Here is a 20,375-nt window from a genome sequence, read left to right as displayed (position 1 = left end):
GTTTTCAAACTTTTTATCACATTTCCTCGTGGCGTGGATAAATCATTAGTCCTGCCACGTATCAATCATAAAACGCACCTACCGCTCACCTGCAGCCGCGTGCGGTTCGTCCCCACGTTTCCGCGTGCCTAAGCGCATGGATCTATCATAATATAGTTCCCTCAGTGTACGGGGCAAAATGAAGATGGAGAAAGACAGTTCGAGCTGACGCAGAAGTGGACAGAAATCTACGGGAGACGAGAGATGCGATGCGATCCTTGCGCTAATAAACAAACGTACGTGTGTGTTGTATCAGTCCGCACGGGGGAGTGCGCATGCGCACTTCCGCCTGCGTTCTCAAATCGCCAAAAAATCGTCCATTGCGCCTTTAACTTCTAACTTATCATTAACAAAAGTGGAAATAAAGTGTGTTTACTTAATTGATTCAGTTGTAAATGTGTATTTAAAATATGTATCCATACAGTCAATGTTAGAAATTTCGATTTTGGACATTTAAAAAAAACAAAAACACGGTCATGTCAAATAGCCCCCCTATAATTTGTACCACCAGCCGCCACTGCCAAGAAGAAAAGGCATCTCTATCCCGTCTCTATCATGTCTCTAGACTGTCTGAAAAACTACAAAAGATTTTTATCCACCACGAAATTCCTGTCTATATTAAACCGGGCAACAGTTCAAGTCAAAAACTGGTTCACCTCAAGGAAAAGATGCCTACACAAAAACAGCGTATTGTAGTATATTCTATCCAATGCAGTGAAGAAAGTTGTAAAGAGCGTTACAGGTGAGACTAAACAGCCCTTACACAAGAGGCTTTATCAGCACAGAAGACACGCAAAAACAAAGAGAACCCCTCTAAAAACAGAAATTGTTTTAATGTGAACTGTTTAATTTAATATGAATTTTCATACACACTAGTGTATTTTTGTTTTGAAGCATAGGGCAGGAGAAGCTCTGGTCATTCAGATGCGTATCAGCCACTCATCAGTGATGAGGGAGCAACAGTCAACTTACAATAGGATTTCGATAGCCCATTACAGGGCTGTTAGGATACAAAGAAGATTTGTTTAAAGCAAAACTGTAAACAGGCCATTATCAGGAGTTCAGACTAGGTCCATAGATTGAGAATTACTCTTTTTACTTGTTTTACGAAAGACATTGTCCAGATGTGTGTGTGTGAAAATATTTCCTCAGGTATGGACATGCAGGAAGTGATGGTAAAGTTGAGATGGGGAGGCTGAGGAGGCTAATAGTTGTGCTGCTGCGGTGGAGATTGGAGTACTTTGTGATGGCTTCAGAGGTGACTGTTTTAGAAAATAGCTTGATGAAAAGGCTTTTTACACTTGAATTGATCATTAAAAACTTCCATCTAGGTTTCATTTACTTTTTTAAAAACAAATGAATATACCTAATACTAAAGTGCATATCCCAGGTTAAACTTTACATTTCACTGAATCGTTTTTGTATTGAAGATGTTGCCTATTTTGCCCCAATTTGACATCTTTGGGTCAGTTGTTTCCAGTCGTCCTCGGAGGACGGATCTTACGACGACTGACATGTAAATTTACTTTAGGAACATTCAGTTCGGAATTCCTACTTAGAAACTCAGGCAACATTTCAGAACCCAGAGTTTATCCGAGTTAGTCAATCCAACATGGCTGCACACTGCTTTTGGACAAACTTTTACATCTAACAGTTAAAATATTGATAGAACTCCTGTTATTTTCTCATCATTCGCTCTCTACTGCCCCCTGCTGTGTGTGAACCTGCTCCTGTGCGGCCGTTGAGCCTAACGCATGCTAATGTTGCTAACGACAACATGGAGCTAATGACAACAAAAGCAAACAATCACATTCAAATGTTGATTTATAACTTACAGATGTAATCACACCGTCTGGGTTGATAAATGAACTTCATGGGATCAGTATGTTGTTTGATTTGAGTTATTACGGTCCACACACTTTTATGTATCACTCTTTTTCTCCCCTCGATTTGAAGCTGGAACACAGAAACTTGTCTCTCTGAGGTCTGAGCTCCGACCTCAGAGGACAACTGGAACCAGGCAAAAATCCACATAAATTACCCAATAGTTATGATTTGACCAATAACACCTGACAGCTATAAAAAATATTATTATGTTGTTAAAGTATTGTTAAACTGTCAGAAACATTTGTCAGTTGCGTTTGAATTGTTTCTGTATTTCAGATGGAATGTTGCTTATTGATGACGTTCTGGTTTAAAACTTAACTCTACTTCCTGTAACTTTTATTTTTCAAATGTTCTTTCCAAACAGCCACTGGTGTACAATTATGATAGATATTGACCACAGGGACTATCCCACCAAAAAAAAAGGTACTTAAAAAAACAGAAGAACCCCAAACAGGGGAACCAAGCACTTCCCGGGGGATATTCGAAACAATTTCAGATTTAAAAGAAAGGCTGCAGTAAATAGTATTTGGATATAACATATTCTTTGTAGTACATTTCACATCTTTAATGTTTGTTTCTAGGATCATGTTGGGAAAATATAATTAAAACAAGAACATATAACAGATTCATACTTTCCAAAGAAACTCCGGGGCACAATATAGGAGGTATTCAGAGTGTGAGACTACTCTTAGGGGGTACTCCACTGGTATATACAGTCTTGGATGGCTTCATTTCCCTCAGTTGTTGTGGTTTCTCCCTTGTGTCATTTTGCCAGGGCTGCTGTGCTGAGGAGACACTCTGACACATATTTGCATGTTAAGCTGAGCCCTCCACACCAGGGACAATTCATCTACACACTGCAATTAACCAGCGCGTCCCAAGTGATTAATCATGCCTCGTGTGTCCAATCCGGTAACAGCTGTTTGTTCTTGTCGAGATTCTCACACTCTTCGTCTGAGTAAGGACGGAATAATGGTTTTCTTAGGAATGTTTGGCATTAAATTAGTCTGAAAGCATCGGGGGAATAAATTGGGTGGTGGAGTACGATTGTTGTGCCAATAGAGCCATAATAAAAAGTAGAAACAAGAATGGTGGTATGAAGACAGGGTTGAATTAAAAGGACTGGATATGGACTTGGTGTCAACCTTCTGAGCAGAAAAGAATAGTTCCTTTGTTTGTGTGACTATATTTTTACTTTTCACCATTGACACTATTGCTGCCTATAAAGAAATAATTGTAAACGCATTTATAATCATCATTTCTGGACTATAGAGACTCTAAAACACATATGAAAATAGTGTTTATTTTTCTTCTATAATACACTTTATTCACAAATATTATCTATCTAGAAGCCTTCTGTCTCCAGATTTCAATATTTGGTGATATTGTTTTTAAAAATCGTTTGACTAGTCAACTAATGGGAAAAAATAACCGCTGACCAGTCGACAACTAAAATAATCATTAATGACTGCTCTAACTGACACATCTTGTTTGATTATGTTCTTTCAAGTCTGTTTGTAAAAAAATAAAAATGAAAGTGCTCCTGGTCATTTCTAAAATCAAGTGGAAAGTGGAAAGACAAGGGCTGCAAATGAAAACACATTAGTTGTGTTAGGCTTTGTAAAAAAGCAAATAAATTGCAAACAGATTGGAATTGTGTCTCTTGCAATGAAAAAATAATATATAAAAAGGGTTATAAATGTACTAGATTTATTTTAGACCTTCCACTACATTTTTAAAATTCTATCCTAAGGCGCTTGCTGTTGGCCAAAACAGATAAACAAGCACTGGTGTTTTAAGTAGAGTGCCCAATTATCAGACTCTCTGTGGACGCTGAATGCCTCTTACACCATAAGCCTGTACCCACAGTAGCTCGCATCCTTACTTTTTTATAATCTGGATGAAGCATGCTGCAATCATTTATATTTTCCTACCACCGTGCATGCAAATCAAGGGGGACTTTGTGTATTGACAGAAAACTGCTGACTTGGAAAGAACACTGATGAACAAACAGCAAAGACAAACTGGAAGGAAATAACTGCTGTTGTTTCATGTTTTGTTTTACATGAGCCATGATTGATCACATGAGCATCGATCCAAAGCTTTAAACGCCTCCAGGCACTCGCCACCACATTAATGTCACTGCTTTTTGATTATTCATTCAGTTATACTTCCATTCTGACACATACTACATGTGTCAGAATGTCTGTTTAAAATGTATATTACTTTTATCATATTATGTCTAAGGACTGTTGTTTTGACAGAGAGAGGCTAAACAGCATTGTTGTCACTGTCATTGATATGAAACAATTCTATTTGATTATATATCACAACATAATAGTAAGAACAGTAAAAGGGCACCACCACTTTTTTTTTTTTTTTTTTTTACACCAGACAGGAAACAAAGGGATTTAAGATGCACTAGGAGGGCAATATTGACCAAAAATATGATATCAGGATGTTAAAATGTGCCTGTAAATGGTTTGGTTGTGGTTTAAGTATCGCACCAAACATGAATGGACCAAAAAGTGCAGAAATATCACTTAATGCCCTTGTTTGGGAGATTTCTGTGTCTTTTTTAAAGTTGTTTTAATTATAGCAAATATACTTGACATTCTAATCTTGCATATCTCTAAAACAACAATTTGAATATAGTAAATGTTGCTATATGCATCTCCCACATCGAAGGTGCACTATGTATGTCCACAGAATGACAAAAACGACCCATCTTGCATTTATTTAATGTTATTCATGTGTGTATTTACTGCTCAAAAACATCAAGCAGGTGGTTCCATCATAGTGCACCTTTAAATCACAAGGTTGGATTTACTGTCAACAAATTGTAGGAATAGTATGCTATTGTCAATTGGCAGTGAAAGTAAATTTTGTGGTCAGTAAAAGTCAATTTTAGGTTTTCACTTTTGAAGCTCTAGTGCTGTCTTTGTGTCTTTGGGCAATGCACTACGTTACAGTTTACAATCACATTGATTTTGTATGTGCCTGCTTACGACAAGAAGGGCATCTGGCATAAAAATTGTACTATGAGACTGCTTTTGTTTGCCAAACTGAAAAAACATATAAGGCTAAAGAAGAAGACAATTTGTCCAGCTCTTCCTCATTTGCCACTGTCAAATAAAAACTAATCATGACAATCAGAGGTGGGAGATATATTGAAAAATATATAGTATTGCAATTGTTGATTTGGAGATATGCAAGATTAAAATAACAAATATATTGTCTATAATTACCGTAAAAGTACAAAATAAACCTCTATAGTTCTCTATATATAGCTGATTAAAAAGAAGTTCAATAAAATGAGGTTATAGACCTATTTCTGCACTTTTGTGGTTAATTTTACGCTCCGTTCATATTTTTGTGCAATATTTCAACTTCAACCAAGACATTCACAGCCACATTTTTTGCACATTCTTGATATGTTGTGAAAATATCTACTGAATATTGTTATCAAGATAGTAATTTTTGTCAGAATCGGCCACTCGTAAAATCACACCTCACTGTATCTTTTCACAACAAGCGTGGACACGAAACCTGGACACGAGACCATGGCCTGTAGCTGAAGAGCCGGGGTTGTGCGACTGTGACACTCTTCCCCCTCAGAGCGTCACATGGAGAGTTCTGGAAGCAGATCTGAAGATTAACAGAGGGAGATTGTGCCCGGAGGCCTCACTAATGATTATCCATCCACATGGACACTGGCGCTGCACGGCTGGGTCACAACCTCCAGCGCTCCCCCTCGGATGGACTCAGCCGCGGTTTGGCCAGATTGTTTTCACCTCCTGACACGCCTCGTCCCACATCGCTGCCGTGGCGACTGTGGCGGGTGTCAAACACATGTCAGACATATACAGAGAGATCAGGAGGAACATGGAGGAGACTTTAGTAATGATGGTGCCGGTTGGTTAAAGGCAAGATTTTCTTCTCTTGCCGTGAACAGTATTTGAAAGGCGACTATGGCTGCAGGAGAAAATGACTGAATGAAATGAAAAAATAACTTGACTTGTCAGAATTAAAATTTTGATTTGAGGAGTGAGCCAATTGTGTAGTAGTTTAGCCCTGACCAATCCTTTTTCTGTCTTGAATTGTATATATTCTCCTCATGCCGACAAATATAGCTGCACATGTAAAAAATGTAGTTATATCAAAACTATTATCAAAATACAAATTGGAGCATGTATATATATTACAAAAAAATACGTAACATTAAACATTGGTTTAGCATGCAGAACAGAATCATGTAGTATTCTTATTTTTATTTTTTTTTTTTAATGTTTACAGTACTTGTTTTGAAAATCACATTATATTGTGCATAAAAGACTTGTGTATGGAATGTTGTTTTCTTTAGTACTGAAATTCAGTTTGAAATTTGAGTATTGAGTAACACTACACATAATCAACTATTCCATATTTTTGGGTTAATTTTTAAAGGATATTTAAATACCAGCCTGTATAAGTGACTATGAATGATAGAATTGATGCATTTGTCTTGTATAATTTGTATTTTTTGTCATTTATAATTCATGTGATGAAATAATGTTTCATGCAATAGTCCCATATTCAAATTGCAAAAAGGACAGATCTTTTAGTAGAATTTGTTGTTGTAGTGTCAACATTCATTCATTTTTACCTTGAAATTGTTGCTATACTCATTTGGGCCCGGCAATACTTAACCTATAAATAGATATGTTCGACTCAAAGGTGCTCTAACTTTTCCAGTGGCGGGTCTGTTATCGGCACTTCCCCACGGAGACAGACTTACAGAAAAGTGTGTAGAGCTGCACAATATTGGAAATTATAGCGATATAGCAGTATCAATGTTGGAATACTTGAAGACTTTTTGATGCAATCATTTCATTTATATTAAAACAAATCAAACCGTGTTTAAATAAAAACTTAACAGAGAAAAAACACCACTCAATAATGGCAAATTTTTACTGAAAATGTTGTATAAAATTCATTTTAAAAACAGTAAAATTTTGTTAGATTAAAGACGTAATGTGACGTAAAGAAGCTGTATTGTGCAACTCTTAATAGTGTGCACCTTTTTTCTTGGTGATATCAGCCATCTTTCTGCAAATGAAATATTCAATTGCTGCATATTCTGCCTGTACAAAAAAAACTTTGCCACAGAAAGAAATAGAAACACGCTATAATATTTGGCAGGATCGCCTTTTTCTTTCACATTTTCACTGTGGAATAGTTTCAATAAGCTTCTGCAATATTAAAAGATTTATTTCCCTCCAGTGTTGTATTATTTTTCACTTGTTGATCTTGTGTTGATTATGGAGGGAGTGACCACTGCACAAAACCTTCTCCAGCTCGTCCCAAACGCTCTCTCTGGGGGTCACATCTGGAGTACATTAATTTCTTCTTCTCTAAGATGTTTTCTCTGCTCGATGCCAATGATTTGACCCTTCTCTAACACACTGACATCTTTTCCATGACCGTGGGATTTGTCTTCCCACATGATATTAGAAGCCACTCACGGCATAATTCGGGTTTAAATACCGTGTTGTAGCTGAAAGATCATCACCCTCAGCAGTTTTCCAGTAGGAGGAGAGGACCTACTGTATTTGCTTAGTTGAATCAAAGTGGCAACGTTTTTTTTGGACAGGCAGTGTGTTGTTTTATAGCAGAAAAGTAACTGAAATCTGTTTTTGGGATAGTAAACAACATACCGCCCACACACGAGTCACATGACCGCGAGGGGGCCAACAGCTGGAGAATCTAACACCTTTTACACCCACAACACACTGTAACACACTCTATTTGCTACTACTTAAGGAATTGCATGTTGTACTTTAGAAATGATACATGCTTTATTGGATTAAAAAATCTTTTTCTTGAAGGACAGAAAATGTCAGTGTGTGCCTCTTGCGCTGTGGTGGTTACTTCCAGTGCTTTTTAAATGATTTATCAGGAAAACACAGCTAAGAGAAGTCAATGTGGTGAGAACAGATTGTACTTTGTGGAAATATGCAACTTTTTTGGAGTGCATGGGCTTCTGTGTGAGTGTCTGTGGATCTTTGTGAACTGGAGATTAGGCTTACACTGCAGCAGGAAAGTCCAAAGCTCCCCATAGGCTTAATCCTGCCTTGAGACCTTATAGTATCGACAGTCCGAATACAGGCTGCATCGCTGCTCTTTAAAATGTTGACTTCAAACAAATGGAACATGTCATTCCTTTCCATTAAAATGTTATGTTAGTTTAAAGTTACAATAAACCTAAAGGTGCGCTATGTAACTTTTCTTGTCATCTTGTCTCCATGGAGATTTTGTTGCATTAGACTCAGACTTTGGACTTGATTTAGACAGGCTTTATTGATCTGCAAGGGAAATTACTTGTAATATATTAAAGGAATAATGGAGGATTTTGCCGATTTGAGATCTCAAACTGAAGTGCGCATGTGTGGGAGCTCACAAAAGCCTTGTTGCTACACGTGCGTTTGTTTATTAGCGCGGTGGATCGCATCGCATCTCTCGTCTCCCGTAGATTTCCGTCTCTTCTGAGCCAGCTCGAACTGTCTTTCTCTGTCTTAATTTTGTCTTGTACACTAAGGGAACTATATTATGATAGATCCATGCGCTTAGACACAGGGAAAGGTGCTGCTCTCCTTAGGACGAGCCAGAACGAGGCTGCAGGTGAGCAGTAGGTGCATCCTATGATTGACATGTGAATGAACTACTCGGCAGTCCACGCCACGAGGAAATGAAATGACTCAGATTTGGCGCCAAAAATTCCTCCATAATTCCTTTAACCAGATGAAAAAATAATGAAGTGGTAACAACATTTTAAATAATGAAATATAGCAAAAATATGGTCAAATAAGGTAAAACATAATAATAATAAAAGCATATAAAATATATCTATCTAAATATAAGGAGACATAGGTGTATTGACATTATGATATTTCTGACATAAGAGTTGTTGCACAGTGGTATGGATTATGGTAATGCATACTGAGGTCCTGGCAAAGATACTGAAGAACCCTCAGGCTCCTTGACCACTGTTGGAGGACCTAAGCTAGGAAAAAGAGTTAGACCATCCTTGGAGGGTGAGGAGGGAATCGTTTGTCTCCGTGGAGATAGGTACGTTTGTAATGCCAGTAATGCACTGTGTTCCAAACTGTCTGTCCCACTCTCCCTGCAGCTGGAGAACCGTTAGTGCTAGTGTCACCTTTAGCAGTGATGTAATCAGAAGTCTGTTACCTCGGTCCCTGTGGACTGACCAACAAAACCCTCATCGCCCTCCGACCTTCAGATAAACTGGTCTTTGACACCAGCTATACAAGCTTAGGCTCATGCTGTGACTTTAAAAAGAAGGTGCGACTTACTGGCACTATTGGAATTTATTGATTTAAGGCACAAATGACAAGCCAGTGATAGTTCTGCAGGTTGCAGTGATTGGCCGTTATACTTCATTAGGAAGACTTGATTACAGCAATTAGCTTAATTTGTGCTAATGCTATAGCACCTGCACAGGCCTCACATTCATTTACTTCAATAATCTGTTGGATAATAATAATAATAATAATAATAATAACAATAATAATAACAATAATAATAATAATAATAATAATAATAATAATAATAATAATAATAACAATAATAAATATAGCCGCAAGCGGCAATGATCGACCCTCGCCACGCCGCCGCCACGCCGCAAGAGGAGGGGGCGCTAACGCGCCCCAATTGTCCTTTTATTACGCCTACTGCTGAATCTGTGACGCTGTCACATCTTCTCCCCTTTGTTTTACCATCAAAAAGCTATTTTATTTTTTGAATTCTTGGCAAAATGTGCAGCTTTGCTGCACAGACACCGTGACTCTTTGAATGAAAATGTGGATAACTTTTGATGGTCCTGAAGATGAGTCTCACCAAATTTCAGGTTAATAGGGCTGACGCCCTGGGAGGAGTTTGTGAAAGTCTAAAGTGTAAACATGTTCTGGCGATTTCCCCATTGGAATAACATGAAAGGTTTCGGTCATCGTTACGGCAACGCCATAACAATTATGACATGGGTCTCATTGACTTTTTTGATGGGGATGCTAAAATTGAGTTGTGTGTCAAATTTCATATAATTTCGCAAAACTAAACATTTAACCTCCATATAAAATCTGTAGGGGGCGCTGTGGCGCCAAATGAATTTATTTCACTTCAAGTAGGTTTAGGGCAAAGAGTTTAACAACTGATTCTAATTTGACGCAATTCGGACTTTATCTGCGCAAACGGCAGAAATTTTAAATATGGGAGATTTCTGAAATTCTAGCTACAGTTTGCGGCTTCGCCGCACCGAGACCGTGAGAGGTATCAATGTAATTTGGATAACTTTTGATGTCCCACTCCTCAGTAGCATTTTCACCAAATTTCAGCTTTTTAGGGCCAACGCCCTGGGAGGAGTTCGTAAAAGTACGACGTTTGGAAAAACTCCGAAGTCATGTTTAGCCATTTTTGAAGCAATATGGCCGACATTTGGTTGGGCGGACGGCGTTGCCGTAATAATATTTTTTACTTCTCTTGTCACCATCTACCTCTGCGCCAAATTTCATGATTCTACGATCAGATTTTTTTTGGGTCATTTCCCATCTCTCAATGCATTTTTGGTACATTTGGGGGCGCTGACGCGCCAATTTTTTTTATTTTAGAAAAGGGAAATAGCCAGAATGTAGAGAGGCACGATTTTTAGAGATGTGAACATTTTTGTGACTTTTCGTCAATGTTCACTGGGTGAAAAATAGGGGGGTTGGTCCCGAGAAGAAGAAGAAGAAGAAGAAGAAGAAGAAGAAGAAGAAAGAATAATATTCCGATGCGAAAACAATGTTTCCCATTTTTCAAATATCATAAACTATACATTTTCGGAAAGCGCTCGCGCTTTCCTACCTCATGGTGTGGGTCCCTGGTCACTGACGGGTACTTTCGTTAATTTTGAGTGGGCTCCGCCCACTTTGTGTTTTTGGCCCTCTATACAGTAATAATGTTCAATTTTTGCATTACATGCTTATATGCACGGAACATGCAAGAGATGGGGAACGTATTCGTGAGGTACTTAGCGCAAATGAGTGCTTTATATGGGGATGACGACCGCTTCGCGGTCGTCATCTCAATGTAAAGTGCTCGTTTAGTGCGCACTTTTGCACGGGCTTCGCCCGTTTACAACGGTAATGTTCCATTTTCCTACTACTAATTAGTATGCACGGGGCGTGCATGAGTGAAGGAGTGCGTTAGTGAGTGTTTGGAAGTGGGCGAGCGCTTCGCGCTCGATTTCGTGCGCACTACGTGCGCACTTTCGCAGCCGTGCTTCGCACGGCCTTACGAGATTAATAGGCCTCTCGCCAGCTTGTGGCGCTCGGGCCTAATAATAATACAAATAAAAGCATATTTAGTTTTTTTTGGGGGTATTTTGACCTTTTATGGCCAAGCGATTTCCAATACTTGCTTGTCTCCATAGAGATGTTATTGCTTTGCATGGATGAAGTTTTAATTGCAAACAAACATGGATTCTTACCGTGAGTGCGGTCGCCTATTCACAGATCTAATAAGTAACTTTACCTCTCCATGGAGACAAGTGACAATATAATGCCATACTGAGGAACATTCCAGGCCATCTCAATGGAGACAGTGGTGGGCCATCCACCAGAAAGTGACGCCCATCAAGAACTGCAAAATCCAAACAACTAACTTGAGGTTAGTTGAGAACTTTTATTACAACATTATTCTCATTATTAATTTAAGTACATTTCCAGTTCTGCTCTTTCAGATGAATAGTGTGTCATCCTTAATCCAAACAGAGTAAATCCCTGTAGATTAAAAGGACAGAGTGGGCTTTATCTTGCGTTAATTAGCAGCAAAAGAGATTTGCATAAATATTTGGCCACACTGTATCCTTCGCCCTTCACTTAACATTAAACACAAAGGGTAAGCTTTACTTATCCCCTTAAGATGTTGTTTGGTAGATTAGATGTTCTGCATTATAATTGTAAAAAAAAAGTTAGTTCTTTGTGTATTCTTAGGCCATAGGCAATATATATGGTTTATCTTTAGTTTAGGTTAATTTAGTTGATGTTTGAGAATAATCACATTCATACTGCAAAGCTAAGTTATGCATTGTTCAAAAGGCACTCTAATTCACATCAATAATTGCTGAGTCTCTTCAACTGTTGTGAAATCATATTATGTCTCATGTAACCTTTGCCTTAGACTTGTACTTCTTGCATTGCATTACATTGCGGGTGAATGGAGTTTGAGGAACATTTTATAGTTTTATGCTGAACTATTCAGCAGTAAATATGTGTAAATATAACATTTACAAATGTATTTGCTGCAACAAAATTATATGTAATTTGTACCTAAATGATATGTAGTAATATGTTGCTAGAAATGAGCAATGTTACATTATCACATTTTGTGAGAAGAAACATCACGTTATTATAAATATTGTTTATTGAAATGACCAAACAATAGTGAATGGGTGACAGATTGTACCCTAGACCCCCATTTCTGTTCCATTTATACTCTATCCTCATACCTTAAACCAGAACAAAGAAAACAATAAGGCTGATAATAGTGTGCTAATGAGTGCTAGACAACCCATTAGAGGCATGAACGATAAATATCACTATGGCTCAGTGACAATTCACACCTTAGGTAGTTCAACAGACTTAACTAACAAAAGACACGCCTTACTATGAAAATCTGTGCATTAGTTTCAGTGCAGTTTGCTCCTCCCTTCAGACAGTCAGAGGAACTAAAGAAGTAACTTGGATGAGTGGCAAATTGTAATTACTATTCAAAAAAAAATTGTTCAACTGACTGCAACTGAATCTTTCTCTACAATGGAACCCTCCAGGACGAATGATTACACGGACTTCGCTCTTAAAAAAACGTTTGTCCAGTTGACACAGTTGTTTTCTGTGAAAATCAGTGAAATGTATAATTCATTGTATTCACAGGTATTAAAAGATTGTGACCAGATTTATTTTTCAGTCAATTTTTGGTACAGCCAGTTCTACATTTGGGGTTACTTTTTGGAATATGGATTACATTGAAATGAAACGATTTTATTTTGATCTGCTTATTTCTTTTAAATTAATCTTGACATCCTTTGTATAATGACATTGCAATCAACACAGCTAAGTTCCTTCTTGTTTAGCTACTATTGCAGTAGAGTTGCAGATGTGATGAATGAGCCCTGTCTCAGTCACAGTAGCGGCCACACAGGCAGAAACATTGTGCTCCTTTTCCTCTTTCCAGACTGTGCACTTAAATCACAGCAGCCACAGCAGGCCGCTCAAATTGCTTAAGATTCCCTCAAGCAGCATTGACCTGCGTTGTCTTTGTGCTCCTCGGTTGAAGCGCACTAGTCGATGAGTAGGTCACCCTGAGCTGTCTGCCGTAAATCCCCGTCGAGCGCAGTGCAAGGCTGGCAAGAATGGGCCTAAAGACCAGTGTCCACCTCTGTGCTTTCGGCTATTATTCTTAAGTTGTACAATTAAATGTTATCCTAAAGCTTGGATTATACAGCCGGCATGTAAAGTCCACACGGAAATGAGACGTGTAGAGTGCAGCGGAGAAGATGTTGGCAGTGTTTATATTCTGAGTGTGGTTCATGCGGTGTCGACAGTAGAAATCTGAGCGAGCTGCAAGGAAATCCTGCTCATTTCCACTGCTCATTTCCACGTGGACAACTGTCCGCATAGTTACACGTCTTTTGCGGACCTGGTGGACACGTCAAGCATAAACCTACCTTCAGTATAGTTTATTTAACCTTGTAAAACATTGATTGAAACCTCCTTTTCAAGGGTGACCTGTGGCAAAATGGGAAACTTGCAGCACACAATTAAAAGAAAAATGTACACATTAAAACAAAATAATTAAGAAACTAAATTTAAAAGAACAGACCATTTGATTCTCACTCTTTGTTTTTCAAAATAGAGTGAAGGTGTTCTACTATAGACGCTTGTGGGTCATCCAGAGCCAAAGATCGCACGTGTTAGTATTTTTGCATCCAAGTCCTGAGGTTGTGTTCCTTGCTGGTGAATCCAATTTTAATCGAGATCAAGATTCAGTCATTTCTAATAATCAATAACATGCTCAGGATTTTTAATTGAGAGGTCTACTGTCATCTGTCAATTCAGACTTTGGAGAAAGAAATGTATTAAATGGCATTGATCAACAGTCAATCTTATTTATGTTTGGGAAACTAATATTGAAAGTGATTTTATAGTTCTGTAATTTTATAGTCAAAATAAAATTCTAAATTGTGACTGACATTACAGGCATACTTTTCCCCCACAAACAATTGTCAGTAATATAATGAAGTTGCTTATTTTACAGAAAAGATTGGTTGTGTTCACAGTGTTTTGGTCCTGGTTTGATCTGAGTTTTGTCCTAATGTAGCCATGACTTGGTCCTGATTGTCCTGGTTTAGTTCAGGTTTAAATTCTGGTTTAGTCTGACTTTAATCCCAAGTTTGATGTGGTGTTTATATAACTGTGAACAGCCTTATGCGGTGTATAACAACATGTAGCTTGTGTTGCTTGATAATGCTAATTCAGCTTTGAGATGTGCTTCTTTTAAAAATAAATAGTCTTGGAAGGTCTGCAAGATTGATTGAAATGAAATAGAAATCGTGTATAGGGTTGCAATTAGTCATAACTTAAATAGTATAATGCCTTCTGTAAACACCAAATATCCTGTCTAATTAAGTATAAAGCCTTTTAATTGTAATTAAATATCTTTCCAAAAAGGTAAGGGCGATATTGCACAAAAGGTGGACTGTAAAATTAACTACAAAAATGCAGAAATACAATCTTTTAATTTATTTCAGAGAGTACACTGTTTGTTTGTTTGTTTGTTTCGGTGTGTGTGTGTGTGTTTGTTCATTCATTTTCAACCGCTTGTTCCTATTAGGGGTTGCGGGTGACTTTAGGCCTTATAGGTGCACTTTTAGGTTTTATTCTAGACTATACAGTATTCAAACGTTGCATATCTCCAAAACAACAACCACTGCATCATCTATCGCATCTCATGATTGATTCTCTTATAATATCACCATCACCAGTGTCCACCTCTGTGCTCCATGCTCCTGTAACTACTTGTCCTTGTTTGTGTTCCTTAAGGTTCCTTCATCATTGCATAATTCACAGCCGGAGCGGGGCGGCTGTAGATCGGCAGGTAATGGGCTAGCCAGAAGCGCAGAGGCTCATGGGAAAAGAGCAAGGGCAAATCCGCGGATGACTTGGGACATAGCTGCTCTCTCACTCCGCCCGGCAGGAACAAGTAAGAGCGCTCCCGGAGGATTGCAGTCTGGTACGTGACGTTTGGCCCCTGACAAAGAAAGCAGGAGTATGTAGTTCTTTTACCGCCACACGTTGTACAGGGATTTAGAAAGGAGGAGCACAGAAGGCTGGTTCAGATAAGATTTATAGCTAAAGGACATCTGTGATCAAGGCGGTTTCATCCAGGGTAATATGATGGTGGTGATAATGGATTTCATTGAGATAACTGCAGGCCCGTTTAAATGTCAACTTTGGTTTTTGCTGCCTGCATTTTTGTATTTTTTCATAATGTAAAGAAAGAACAGCATAGCACAGCATATCATATTCACAGAGTAAAATCAAATACACTGATAATGTTGCGTGATATTCCATCCATAGATCATATGTTTGGACAAAGAAAGAACTCATCAATCTTCATCTATTGTTTATGGGAATTTTTGGATATTTTGCAGTTTTGTTGACCAAATATATATACATATCTCTGTTATACTGAACCAGATGTAAAAACAAGGATGATCTGTAATTTTAAATCAATGTTATGGGACTAGATATGTCACAATATCTCATTTTAGTGTAATAGTGATCAATGAACCGATCCTTGTTTCATCAACCTCATCATATTTTAGTTATTCCCACATACAAGTTCTTATTATAACATTGCGTACATCACAAGCTGTTTGTGTATATGGCCCTCTTTAGATCTACAGCAGTGCATCCATAGGAACTACACCTGACGCAGCACAGGTGTGGCCCACATTCAGTCATGACTTCAGCACAAACAAACATTTGACAGCATTTTACTTCAAAAAGACAAAGTATGATTCAAAGGATAACAAGAAAGGAATGACAAAAGGTGATCTTAACCATTTATATTCAGTGGTGGAAAGTAATGAAGTACACAACTAGAAGTGCTGTTCTAAAGTGGTATCTTGAAGTCATTTTCACTGTGGATACTTTACTTTTTACTACATTTGAGAGCTGTACTTTCTACTCTACATTTCTGAACGGGACAAAAGTATTTTTCTTACGGTTTTAGAGCCAGTGAAATTGCTGTGGGGTTTATATTTTTAACATGTTCATGGAGACATTTTACCTACATATTTAGAGTTCCAAGTCTCAGATTTGAGCAAAGAAAAAAACGCTTTATAAATGACCAGGAAAATTGCTTCTGATGACTGATAATCAGGACAATCCTTTATCAAGTACAGAATTTAACAGTGAAATAGTTCTTTATCTGTGGGAATTGCACAAAGGTTTGATACTTTTACTTAAGTAGATTTTTAAATGTTATACTTTTGCATTCAATCAATCAATGACAATTTATTTGTAGAGAAAGTAACAAAAAAAGTAACACAATTTAGTGCTTTACAATAATAAAAACCCTTTAAATAATCACGATAAAATATATTTAAAATGTAAAAAATGTAAAATGCAGATCAAATTCTGTCGGTCACTGGTACATGGAAAATGTCCATTACAGTGAATCCATGTCCACTACAACATTGTAAGCTCTGGTTGTTGCTCTGTGCTAACAAGATTGATGTTCCGTCTTGGCTGTAGCTCCCGCTGTCTTGAATGCTTAATGTCTCCCTGGCCTGTCTGTCAGAGAGAGACCCAACGCGACGAAAGCTTCTAACTTTTCCACTTTCCAGAGGAATTTTTGGGATGCTAGCCTGCGTGTTAGCCGTGTAATAGTTTGGCCCACTGCGTCGCGTGCTTCCTCATTAGTATTTCAGTCAGGTCCTTCAGCACAACCTGTCATGCCACTATACCCTGCTCGAGCCGCGCTTTGCTTTGCCCGCCGCATTGTCCCGGGATGGCCACAGTGAGATTGCCAGCTCCTGTCTCCTCTCAAGGATGACTGAATTGAGGAGGACAGGCACAAAGCAAACGTCAAGTGAAAGATTGGTACAGAATAGAGAAAGAGCATTGCTGGTAGATGACATCGCTACATTCTACGTGAGTCTCATAGTGTTTTGTAGGTTGCGTTCTAGGGTTGTCAGATAATGTTTACCCAGATATTAAAGCTGGATACTCATTTGTGCTAAATTAGACAATATTGGAGCTTTCTTGCATAATAAAAAACAACTATTTTGTTATCATTGTGGTGTCGAATAACGGGCAATTCACTTAATATTGGAATTCAGCAATATATTTTGTTACATATTTTTGATTTGGGAAAGAGCCCCATAAAAACTTTCAAACCAGAAAGGAAACCCATGAATATAATTATATATTGGCCCCTGCATGCATCAGCAAACATTTCAATTGCTAGTATGTGGATTTTGTGGGGAATTATATAATGACATTTTTGTGTTTCATGAAAATACAAACTAGTTTCAATTGAAAATCATCAAATATAATTTTTTCTAAATACTGTGGCAGGTTGTTTTCCTGGTTTGAAAGCACTTCTCATGCCTTTAATTGGGAAAGCCTCTCCTGACATGGACGTAACAGTTAAAGGTGCCATAACATGCTTTTTTCACGTTTCGTAGTCTATCCTAAGTGTATAATTGATAATAATAAGGGTTGTGCAACACCCTTAACATAATAGTTAAGAAGTATCACCCATACCTTGGACCCCCTCACCAACCCGGAAATGCAAACGGCTTGGTTTGATATTCGCCCCCACCCTTGCGAAGAGCGATCTATATATATATATATATATATATATATATATATATATATATATATATATATATATATATATATATACATAAGTCTTATGTCCATCGCGCTCTTATTTCCTGGTTTTTCGGTATCGGATAGAACTTCTCTCCGTTTATTTTCCCGGTTGCTGCATCAACTGCCACATAAACCTTCACCATTGTGATAATAGTAAAGAGTGCGATATCATTAATGAAATTTTGGGCCTCTTTGAACGGTGTTTCGTCGTAAATCGAAGCAGAAAAACTCCGGGGCTTGTATGGGGAGACAGGGAGCATGGATCAGCGCGGAGCCGGGGGGAAGGGGGCGGGAGGCTACAGGCGGTAGCGGGAAGGGGAAGGGGGGTGGAGAGGGGGGAGGGGGAGGGGCGATGGTGACGCGTGCCTGTGGGTATGACGTGGTCTTGCATCCACCCCCCGTCTGTTTGGAGATTCGCAGAAAGGAAATAGTCTGTAATATAGCTAAAAACTGCGGGAATCAATCAAAAAAACACTCTGGGTACATATATGAAGCACAAATAGCAATGTAAGAAGGTTAAAAGTTCTGAAAAGTCGATTTTGCATGTTATGGGACCTTTAATAACAGGTAGCGTATTTGTTTATGTGCTCTTACAGTTTGATCTGGTGTATCCCAATTGCCTCCTTAAAAAGCAACAGATGTGTCCGTGCATAATCCAAGGACATATCTGCAGTTCAGATGAAAAGGGACATTATTCATGAGTTGAAATGTCCTTCCGTTGTCAGAACAAATGCCAACAAAACAACAAGGAAAAGAGGACAGGGACAGAGTTGTGGTTTAAAGGACTGCAATGTAAATTCTATTCTCAGTGGCAGAATATGCATGAAAATAACAGAGCGCTTTTACATTAAGACACAGTAAACTAATTGGTGGCGTACAGTCCTGTTGCTATGTTTTGTGTTATTATAACTTGACATTTGACACAAATTCAAAGTCTGGGCAAAAGTCATTTGCAGAAAAAATATTTAATAACAATCATTTCTGAAGTGAACTAGATTATTCTTTCATTGTCTAGTCAAATAAAGGTTCAAATATGGTGACTGAAAGCTTTGAGAAAGATCATTTACAAATATAGCGTATTATTGAGAAAAATCAGAAATGGTATCTTATTTTTTGCCATTCTCTTTGTTAGAAAAGGTCTTTTTCGCATGTGTTTCAGAGTCTGATTACAATGATCCAAGTGCAGATAGTCGATCAATTAATGGGGCCCCACATGCTTATATGTATTATATTCATATACAATCCTACAGTAAGTCTGCACATTGTAAAACCAATGTAAAGTGATTTTGAAGCTTACTGTAAGAGTTAAGTATTTGTAATTTCTTGTAAATACAAGGATTTGTAACTGGTATAAATATATGGTTGACAGTTAGTTGTCTTTAAATTGCTTTTACAGTCTGTGCCAAACATTTCACCTTTTCTCTGAATGCAGCAATTTCACCATTTGTCGTCTTTGTTTCGAAAATTTTTTACATTTTCATGGCTCAAAAAGTGCGTCCCATCAGATCAGGTCTCAACGAGGACAAACAGACAAGTGTAGTGCTTTGATCACTGAACCTCTGTGACTCCCTCAGCCACATTTTTTACACAAAAGTCTTTTAAAGCCGCTCTGCCTGAGGGTCTTTCTGCTCCTGCCTCTCCTTTATCTAGCTGCTCAAAGCATTCCAGCAAAAGTAAGTGTGTCTTTTACTGCCACTGAATAGGAGGAAAGGGCTAATTGTATAAGCAAAGTAAAAAGCTGAGTATGGAGGTGTTTATGCAGCCTTTCTCAGCCCGATTATCCTTTGTCCACTCTGAAGGCCGGCGGATAAACCCTTACTGCTCTGTCATCACTATTGGCCCTCATTTAATCAGACACTCCCAATGTGACAATAAGATGAAAGTGCACTTCTTTGCAAAGTCACCTGCTTATGTAATACTGTTCCAGCCGCTGCAGCACACTCATCTAAGAGCCTGATTCCAACCATTATGTACACAACAAAAAGGAATATCTGAATGAGTTTAGAATGACTTAATGTTTGTGTCTGCAGTATTGTTCGAATATGGAACATGGTTAGAAAATCTGCACACACAGCCTGGTACTGATACAAACGTTCAATCCCATTCATTTCAACGTGGCAGCAAAATGAAAAAACATTCATTTTAATGTTTCAGAGTCAGAGTCAGTAACTGTTCAATTCTTCAAGTAGGATTTGTGGTGCTTGATGAAATAAACCTAAAAACTGTTGAGACTATGTTTTTGTCCAGCATAAGGTTTCAGTGCTAATCCTAATGTTAATAATGTAAGCAAATACATGGAGCGCCAGAACCAGGTGGCTGGCAAAGTGTACAGAAACATCTGCGTACGGGCTGGAGACGCCAAGGACAAAGTGGGAAACACCTCCAAAGGTGGTGGAGAAGGACCGAGCCAAGATCCTGTGGGATGTCCAGATAAAGACTGACAGAATGGTAATGGCAAACCAACCGGAC

General features: G+C 38.3%; 2 protein-coding genes across 5 annotated transcripts in view; both read left to right on the top strand.

Moving 5' to 3' along the window:
• Window positions 1-20,375, top strand: part of LOC140362888 (6-phosphofructo-2-kinase/fructose-2,6-bisphosphatase 2-like) — a 144,159-nt gene that overhangs the window by 21,722 nt on the left and 102,062 nt on the right. The gene's annotated exons all lie outside the window — the stretch shown is intronic.
• The window catches only part of dlgap4a (discs, large (Drosophila) homolog-associated protein 4a), a 108,022-nt gene that overhangs the window by 5,721 nt on the left and 81,926 nt on the right, over window positions 1-20,375 (top strand). The window contains exon 2 of one of the 4 annotated variants that reach the window (XM_072449162.1): window positions 15,063-15,252. The exons of the other annotated variants lie outside the window; for them this stretch is intronic. The gene's annotated coding sequence lies outside the window, so the exon portion shown is untranslated. The remainder of the gene's footprint in view (window positions 1-15,062; window positions 15,253-20,375) is intronic. 4 annotated transcript variants of the gene reach the window in all.

This window comes from Eucyclogobius newberryi, unplaced genomic scaffold (assembly GCF_026437365.1).
Source record: "Eucyclogobius newberryi isolate DKJ021-1_F unplaced genomic scaffold, fEucNew1.0.hap1 SCAF_17, whole genome shotgun sequence".
Lineage (NCBI taxonomy): Eukaryota > Metazoa > Chordata > Actinopteri > Gobiiformes > Gobiidae > Eucyclogobius > Eucyclogobius newberryi.
The sequence above is the reverse complement of the archived record's forward strand: the minus strand, read 5'-3'. Positions and strand labels throughout refer to the sequence as shown.